The sequence below is a fragment of the Pinus tabuliformis genome, chromosome 7 (genome assembly GCF_031772625.1).
Source record: "Pinus tabuliformis cultivar Carrire ecotype Pingquan chromosome 7, CPIR1, whole genome shotgun sequence".
Lineage (NCBI taxonomy): Eukaryota > Viridiplantae > Streptophyta > Pinopsida > Pinales > Pinaceae > Pinus > Pinus tabuliformis.
In genome coordinates this window covers 415,812,537-415,823,004 of record NC_142293.1, presented here as the reverse complement: position 1 = coordinate 415,823,004, position 10,468 = coordinate 415,812,537, and positions in this window count along the sequence as shown.

Genomic DNA, 10,468 nt, shown 5'->3' with positions numbered 1-10,468 from the left:
TCCAAAAAAAAACAGGTCTGAGATACTCCAAAAAGATCTTTTAGACTGTTTAAGAAAACTCAACCTTCGTTGCCTCAACCACCTAATATTATATCTAATTTTGAATCAGATTAAGAGGAAGACAAAGAATCAACTTTATTTGTAGAAGAATCTGAAGAAGAAGAATTAGTTGAAGCAAATGGATTATGGGATTTTATTCTTACTACATTAGAGAATGAGGAGGAAGGAGAAGCTTTTCTAGTAGAAACTAGGAGTAGAAAATCTGTTGATTCACCATCATCAAATCACAAACATAAATCAACAACTCCTGTCAATAAAGATAAAAACGCTACCAAGAAGCCTCCTCCCAAATCTTCTGAATCCATTCCATCTTCTTCTAATTCCCCTTCTACATCTAAAACTCTTGTTATTTCTGATAAATATATAGAATATAATATTGTGGAATATATGAAGAAATTTAAAGCTAATATTTCCATGTATGAGGTAAGCAAGCTCAAGCAACAACAAAAATTATTGCTAAAGGAATTGAATGTTGTTCCTACATCTCCTCTGCCAACTGCTAAAGCCTCACTGGGAAAAGGAAAGCCACCAAGCAGCTCTCCAGATAAAATTGATGCTTCCGATGCGATTCTAATTGGAGATAGGTCCAACTCCCATACCCCACCTTTTATTTTAACCTTTGAAATTTTTAACAAAAATGTTCACAATTGTTTAATAGACTCAGGTGCTTCTTCAAATATTATGCCATATTCAGTTTGTCTCAAGCTGAACATTATGCCTGAAAAGTCATTTTTCAAAATTGTGCAATTAGACAGAACAAAGGTTAAGGTATTGGGAGAATTAAATTCTATTTTAATAAGATTATCCTCGAATTCAAAGGTATGTCAAATTATCGATATTTTGATTGCTGATATTCCTGAATTTTATGGTCTTATTTTAAGCAGAGACTGGTCTGAGAAATTGCACGGTTATTTTGCCATAGATTGGTCACATATATGGCTTCCTTACAACGTTAAACAATATCAGATACAATTGGATAGAGAAAAGCATATGAAATACATAGTTACTGATATGGATGAAGGAAATGAGCCTATTGCTTTCTCCAACAATATCCTTGGAAATTATTCTTCGGAATCTTTCTTTGGAAGTTTTACTGCTCCAACATCTCCTTTTTTAGAAAATTTTGTTTTATCTCAAGCTGAAAACTTTTCACAAACTTTACTAAATGTACTAATATTGTAGATTCCCCTGTAATTAAGCAAGATTCTTTATTTTGGACACTTTTTTTCAATGGTTTTAAATCTAATGATGATGCAAGTGTTGGATGTATTTTGGTAAGACCTAATGGTGAAAAAACTATGTTGGAATGTAGGTTAGAGTTTGATTGTACTAATAATATAGAAGAATATGAAGCGTTAGTATAAGGATTGCATAAAGCCATAAGTCTTAGTGTTGAATACCTTCAAGTCTTTGGTGATTCAGAAATAATTATAAAACAAGTAAGAAACAATATTCATTTTGTTTCTAATCATCTCAGACATTATCAATCCTTAATTCAAAGTTTGACTTCACATTTCATTGCATTTAATATTTCTCCAATACTCAGGCTATAGAACGCCAGTGCTGATCTTTTAGCTAATGTTGCATCTAAGTTGATTCCACTTGAAGATTTTAGTCCAGGTAGATTTTCTATAGAGTTGATTTTTCGGCCTTCCATTCCAGATAATGTCACCAACTAGTGAGTATTCAATGATGATGAAGATATCCTTGGATTTTTAACATCTGAAGAATATTATTTTGATAAAGTAATTGATGAATATGAACATGAAAAACAATTGAATAAATCAAATGAACAAAATGCCCTTCCAAAGCCTGTAGTTGAACTTGAGGATCTTTATGAATTAAAAGATAGATTCAAAAAATTCAGCAATTGCAAACTTTAAATTTCAACTTTGAGATTTGAGCTTGTTAACCTAGGATCAGATAGTAATCCTCAAAACATTAACTTAGGTCTTGGGCTCTCAACACAAGAAAGAAATTCATTTATTCATTTGTTAAAGAAGTATAAAGAGATCTTTTCTTGGAATGATCAAGATTTCAAAACATACGATACTTCTATCATTCAACACATTATCCCTATGATACTTGATGTCAAACCCATTCAAAAAAAACTTAGAAATATCTATCCAAATCTAGAAAATCAAATAAAAAATGAGTTGAATAAACTCTTAAAATAAAAAATCATATTTCCAGTTAGACATTCCAAATGGGTTTCTAATCTTGTACAAGTTAGGAAAAATAATGGTGATATCTGCATTTGTATTGATTTTAGGAATTTAAATAAGGCATGTCAAAAGGATAATTTTCCCCTCCCACTGATGGAATAGGTTCTACAATCAGTTGCTGGTTCCGAACTAATGTCTTTTCTTGATGTATTCTCAGGATACAATCAAATACTTGTTCATGCAGATGATAGATTAAAGACTACATTCAGAACTAAATGGGGAACATACACATACCAAAATATGCCTTTTAGATTGATGAATGCAGGAGCTACATTCCAGAGAGCAATGGATATTACTTTCAAGGGTTTAATTAATAAAAATATTATGGTATATCTGGATGATATTACCATATATTCAAAGAAACGAAGTAATCATTTGCATGATTTAAAGTAGATTTTTGAAAGGTGCAGAAGGTATGGAATTTCCTTAAACCCCAAAAAATCATTTTTTTTCTCTTTGTGAAGGTAAACTCCTTTGTTTTATTGTATATAAAAATTGAATTTGTATCAATCTAGAAAGAATGAAGACAATCTTAGAAATTCCACTACCACATACTAAAAAATCAATGCAACCATTTCTTGGCCAAATCAATTTTGTCAAGAGATTTATCCCTAAATTTTTGCAAATCTTCCTACCATTACAAAATATGATCAAGAAAAATTCACTTTTCAAATGGGGAGACAATGAAAGAGAGGAATTCAAATTAATTAAACAAGTTGTGATTGATGCTCCCTCTCTATCAACTCCTAATTTTTCTAATCAATTCATTTTCTACACTTTTGCCACTGAACTATCATATGTAGCAATCCTAACACAAACAAATGAACAAAACATTGAAGCTCCTATTTCTTTTTTCAGCTCAAATTTTCAAGGAGAAGAATTAAATTATTCTTGAGTGGAAAAACAAGCCTTTGCAGTTTACAAATCCATTAAATATTTTAGACCCTTTGTCTTAAAAACTCATGTTAAAATCGTTGTACCTTTCTCTACAGTTAGGAAATTACTTATTCAAAGAGGGTTAGGAGAAAAAAGGGCTAATTGGGTTACTGCACTCCAAGAATATGTCCTTGAAATTAAACCCCCTAAAATTGTAAGAGGTCAACAATTTTGCAGATTGATTACAGGAATGAATGATACGACAATTGACGAAACCATAGGTAATATTGATCAAGTGGTCGAGGTATTTCCTATTGATACTCAATCTCAATATGTCGACTTAATATTTTATTTGAAAAATGTGTATGCATCATTTGAGCTTGATTTTAAAAGAAAGAGAGCCTTGATATTAAAGTCTAATCAATACGAACTCATCAATAATGTTTTGTTTAGAAGAAATTATGATTATGTTTTTTTAAGATGTTTGGAAAAAGCTGAAGAAAAAAATGTCTTACAGGAACTTCATGATGGGCCAACCAGAAGACATTACAGTAGAGATACAATTTCTCATAAGATCCTCCATGCTGGATATTACTAGCCAACCTTCTTCAAAGACACTCATATGTATGTAATAAAATGTAAAATTTGTCAAACTGCTTCAGGAAGATAGAAGAAACCATCTATGCCTTTGCAACCTGTCAATATCGAACAACCCTTCGAGCAATGGGGACTGGACATAATAGGTGAGATTGTTCCTCATTCTTCCAAACAACATAAATACATTTTGACTGCAACATATTATTTTACAAACTGGCTAGAGGCAATACCTTTGAAGTTAGCCAATTCTGAGAGAATTACTGAGTCCAATGATCAATTTATCATTACAAGGTTTGGTCTTCCTTATGCTCTTATTTTTTACAATTCTTCTTATTTTTCTGGAAAGGTAAAGACTGAATTTTCCTTGAAAAGAGGATTTAAGCTTAAGTATTCTGCTAATTATTACCCTCAAGGGAATGGTTTAGAGGAATCCACTAATAAAAATCTTATTAGAATTATGAAACGAACTATTGTCCAAAATCAAAAGACATGGCATAAAGCTTTAGCATTTGCCTTATGAGTTGATAGAATAACTGAAAAGACCTCAATAGGCACTTCTCCTTTTCATCTAGTATATGGAAAAGAAGTTATTTTGCCCCCCAATTTAGCTATTCCTTCATTGGCCCTAGTACAATACATTGAAGAAAATCCTTCCTCCTCTCTACAATTACGAATGTCTCAAATCCTTAAATTGGAGGAAGAAAGAACTAAAGCCAAACATGTCCATGCCCACCATCAACAGTTGGTCAAAGATTCATTTGATACAAATTCAGTCAAAGATAAAAAAATTAAAATTGGAGACTTGGTTTTGAAATGGGATAAAGTGCATGAGGATAAAGGAAAACATACCAAATTTCAAAAACTCTGGCTTGGTCCCTTTCAGATTTTTGAGAAGATAGGTCCATCAACTTTTATCTTGCAAGACTTGCAAGGGAAGAAATAAATTCTTCCTGCCAATGGACTTATTCTCAAAAAATATTTTTCTTAGAAAGAACATTTGTTCTCTTGTATCATATGTAAAAAAAAAAAATTATATTCAAGTTACTTTTTAGATGTTTTTTTTTTCTATGTTAAGACTAAACTAAGTACCCACGGGGAATTGAACCGGTGACTTATCGCAAGGAGTGCCTTAACAGCGCACCCATTCACCGTCAATCCAAAGCTCCGTGGGCAAGTTACTTTTTAGATGTTAAGTAGTACCCTTTTGAAGTATAAATTGGAAGTTTCTCTTTATTATTCAAATTTTTTCTTATTCAAGAGACAATTTGGAAAGCAAACAATAAATTGAAATCTAGTATTGCATCTATTTTAAAACTTCGAAATGCAATAGCTATTTAATTGTGAAATCTTTTCGCTGAAAACTCTTAGAAAAATCTAGTTGTTTTAAAATCGGTCTCGAAAAGTTATTTTTATAAAAGCAAAGATTATTATGCAGCTCTAACATATTTAACTCAAATGGTCATCCAAACCTCTTGAGGAGTAAATGAAACCTTCCAATCCATTAATTTTAATTTTTTTAGAGTGTAATTCAAAAATATAAAAACTTAAAAGTTAAGAGGTATCATCATGAGCCTGCTTTTGATGTTTATAGGAAACCAATAACATTGACATTATCACTATTGGCAACCACACCAAGATGATGACTTATAGTCACAATACTACAAGACAAGAGGTCTCACTACAAGTTGGCTTGTTCAATTTTATTATAACTTGTGAATGAAATTATCATTAGCTGACCACTAAACTAGGATAATGGCTTTTAAGGAAAAAAAAAAAAAGAAAGAATACAAATAGATTATTGTCTCTAAAAAGGTTATTATTATATGGATGGGATATCGATTCGTTTTGGTTAAATGGTAACCCTGTCGAGGCTATGAACGCCTACTGGTAGCAGTGGCTCTACCAATGACAAATAAATTTATTCAATACACTAAGCTCCTAATACTTCTTACTTTAGTTTTCCAACCTATTAGTAACTGATTTATTCAATCTGGATTTTTATCTATAATAAGCCCTGAGAAGCTTTACGATAAAATAAGTTACTTCACTTCAAAGCTATCTATATCAATCTAGATTTCGATCATTTTCAACTTTCTAAAGAAATTTCTTGATAAAGATTAAGATCTCATTATTATTACAAAGATAATTGTTTCGACCAGTGTGTTGCCAATTGTTGTGGTACTCAATAATCCCCATTAGTTCTATACATAGAATAGGAAATAATGGGGACCCTTTTAAATTTTAAAAAATAAATCCTTTCTTGTTTCCATAAAATAGGATTTTTCATTATTTTTCCCTTATAGATCAAACAAGAAAGTCTTTAAAATATAGATATATTGCTAAAATAAAACCTTTTAGGACTAGGAGTCTTTCCTTTGTTTTTAGCAAATAAATACAAATCTTAGAAAGCCTGTTTGATTTAATTTCCATTAAGAAACCTTTAAAAACTATTCCCGAAATGTTTATAAAGGCCATATCAATGAATAAAGAAAATATCATTAAAAACCTGACCCACTAAGGCTACACGTGAGTAGTTATCGGCATATCGGCGTCGGCGAGTTCCAAGTTTACACCATCACAATCTCACCGATAATGAAATGTCGATCGCAACTTTCCTGATCACAAATTTTCCGATCGCATTTCTCCCAATCAAAAAACACCATTGACAAACACTAATTGTGATATACTGATTGTGATATTGCACTCTGTCAAATAGCGATATCGCATTATGTCAATTGATAGATGTTGATACTGCATCATGTTTACTCCCATCCTTCTGATATCGCATATCCCACATTTCTATTTGAGATCATACCAACGTAATATCGGGAAATCACAAAATTGTAAGTTATGCTTGTATTATCTAAATAATGAAATGTCGATAGTACTAATCTCCGATATAATGACAAGTGTCAACATCACATGAACAAACGCTGGAAATTAATGGCCACTCTGTGTGTTTATGCTTTTGAGGTTTTCAAACGATTTGTAATAATTTCATATTATGTAGAAGGAATTATTCATTAAAACTTACATTCAATTGACAAGACTCTTCGTGTTTTACGAGGTCCTTCTCATCTTGGTTTATTTTTGTAGGTAAAATTTGATAAACAATAGTTACAAGAGATGTCAAGGATAAGTTACAGGAGATGTCAAGGATAATAAAAGTAAAGAGAAAATCCGTAATTTTGCCTCAAGTAGTTTTACCTTCTGAAGAAATTCTTGAGATGGCGCCATTGTTTACATATACTACATGCACTCCAGATGCAGGGCCTTCCTCCTGGGAGGTCATATACAAACTATTCGAATATGAAATCCCAACAGTAGTAGTCAAACAAAGTGTTACTATCGATGATCAATCCCCAGATGTTAGCACTCCATGGAATGACTTGGTTAATTTGTTTCTACACAGAATTGCTACTTGTCCTAAGATTCTACCTTATATAGACATGGTAATATGGGTCATTGACCATCTAGATATCACAGACAAAGTATTTCTGACTTCAAAAAATACCATTATTGGATCTTTCAGAGATGAAGATTTCAGGAAAATGTATCATGTACCACTGCCACAGAAGAAGTACGTGCAGGAAAATCCGAATCTAGCAGACCTTACTAAACAATGGAGAAGAGACCCAAGAAACCACAAGCGGGAAGACATGGGTATGTATTCGTTAGCCTCTATTGTTGGTCCTTTCTCTCACATTGCTCTTTCATGTGTTGTCTCTATGGTTACCCCAATACATAGAAATTCTCAGAGGAATGGGTGCCATTAATAGAAGTTGTCACTGATGGTTATATCATGGATTGGTTGAACATTCTGTCCAATAACTTGACCACCCAAATCTGCAATTACAGGCAGAAGAACAATGTTCTTGAGAGAACTTCTCCTCCTTTCTTCATGAGTGCCTATATCATGGACACTATTTTATTTTCTTATGATTTCCCATCTCTAGGATGGAAATGGATAGTCCAGTACCCTACCCCTATACATGTTTATCTCGATATCCTGTGGGAAACTAAATACCATGCTCATCTCTATAAAATTTGTCATGAAATCATCCTCCCTATCTACCAAGAGGTCTTTGGAAGCAAATAACCTAGACTCACTGTCGAAGATAATAAGGACTTAAAACCAATAGGAGAGTGGTTTTGGGAAGAAACATTTACCTACATTTGAGTTTTTGGCAGCATTTCTCATCCTCATGTTTTACCCCTTCTTGTTCCAGATAAGTTATTAGCCAGAGAAATTTCCTATCAGATAGTGGGTCATGGTTTAACTAAAATGCTTATGGAAGTCAGGAAAACCATTTGGCCTCCTTTTCCTATTTCCTGTGGTACTTACACGTTGGAAAATTTCAAGCATGCTCTGCAAGAAATTGACCTAATTAAAGCCTTTAGTTTCCCTACCATTCCAAGCAGGCAATATGACCCTAATGGTGTTTCTAAATATGTGACGACACAGACAAGACTTAGACAGTTTTTGAATGAGACTGATGATTTTGATGATTTATTTGAGATGGTCCTAGATTATTCTATAATTGAAATAATGGCGGAAAAACCTTTTTCTCCTGAAGAATTGATTAAGTTTAATCAATATCGTAATCGGAGAAGAGCTCATATGTCAGAAATTTTGCTAAGAGGGTCTCGGCAGACCCCTGAGGTTGCAAATACATCAACCTCCTCGTCAAAGAATCCAATCATTTCCTAAGTCTCAGAAATAGCTACAACAGTCGTTGAACAAACAATAAAGGTCAAAGAAGAAAATAAATTGTATAAAGTATGGGAGGAGTTTAATCACATTTTGTCTACCAAAGAGACTCAAGATGCAGATAGTTCAGTTAACACAGGAGAAGAGCAAAACTCAAAAAAGAAAGGGACAACCTCGTTTACTGATGAGGTTTCTAATATAGTTACTGTTGAAATTTTTGTAACAAACACTGTTCCTGAGACTCTTGAGAAAACTATTGTTGATGATATTTCTGATAAAACTATCGTTACTCAGGATAAGGAAATTATCCTGACATTTCCTACTTCTGAGATAGTGCTGAAGATCGAAGAAATTCCCCCTCTGGATGTATTTTATAGTCCCAAGCATAAAGCAGTAATGACTAGATCAAGGAAGAAGAGAAAGCTAGATCAAGAAAAAGCATCAGTCTTAAGCGACACTCCTTTTCAAGTTCTCTGGAAGGGAACTCAGTCAACTCCAAATGAAGAATTGAATAGACTTTCACAATTCGTAGGAGCTTATGTTAGTGCCACTATAAAAAAGGTAGCAAAAATACAACTGCTTTTAAAAGAAAAATACCAGAGGATTTTGCAGTTAAAATATGATTTCCATAATGAAAGGCAAGTAATTGACCAACAATGGTAGGAAAAACTTGTCGAGTTACAAAAATATTTTAATGATTTAAAACTACAATTTGAATTTGAAGTCAAAGATGAACAACTGCAACAGTTACAACAAAAGATTAGTCAGTTGAAAGAGAGTCCAGAATTGAATGAAGTCTGAAAGGAAGCAGAAGATCTAAACAATCTCCTCACCAAAAAACAAGTTATATTTTGTCACAAATTAGTTTTAATTCATGATTTGTGCAAAACCAATGATTATTTGGTCAATCCACTGTCCAACCTGCGGACATTTTATGAGAAAATTAAAGAAAAATTCACTGAACGTATAGATTTGCAAGAAAATGTTGAAGGGAGATCAGTTGGTCTACCTCGAATTGAAGAATCACAAAAATATATTGTTTTTGGTGACTGGGACATCAAAATGATACATACAGAAATGGTTATTATCAGAGCTAGAAATATCGCTTCAAAATTCACCGAATATATCAACGATACTTTGTTGCAGGTCAGTTTGATATAAGAATGCCCAAAGGACACTTATCCAGATGTCAAAGTTATAAAAAAATCATACAGGAAGCATCCAACAAAAGGATTGAAGATATTCAGAGTTTATCAAAAATAAACCCTGAAGGTTATTGACATTTCTTGTTGAAGCCACATAGTCAGTGGGTAGTGTTGAGGTGTTTATCTAATGCAACGACCTAATTCCTTCCAACACTCAATGATGCAGTATTCATTGGGCAGATATGTATGAAACCAATTCATCTCCCCCAGCTAAAGCCAATGACAGATATATGTGGACTCAGAGAACATATGCAGAATTAGCGTGGAGAACAGTCACGAGTTTCTTGTTGCAACAGATGATATGTTTAGCTTAATTTGTTTAAGTTTTTGGAGACTTTTTAGTTTACTATTTTTGTAATATTAATAGGCTATTTAAACCCCTTTCATGCATTTAGAAAGGGGTTCTAAATTTTTGAAAGACAACATTGAACTTGCACTATTGTTTAAATCCAAAGTTATCTTATTGAGAAGCAGAGCTTGAAGCTATATTTTTTTTTAGCACAATGATGATGTATCAGGTACTATTATCTTTATATTGCTGCTATGTTTCATTGAAATAGATAGTAAATTTCTTATAGATTATTTCATTATATAAATACTTTGAATACAATCATACATTGTCACTATTGATGTGCAGGATTGTATCTTGTATAGTTCTTATATTAAATTAAATTAACTAACTATTTAATTAATTTAGTTATCTTATTGTTTTCTTTTCATTAAAGTGTTTAACAATCTATCTTGTTGCATGCTTTGTGAAATATTTCTATGAATTGCATATACATAAATCCCAT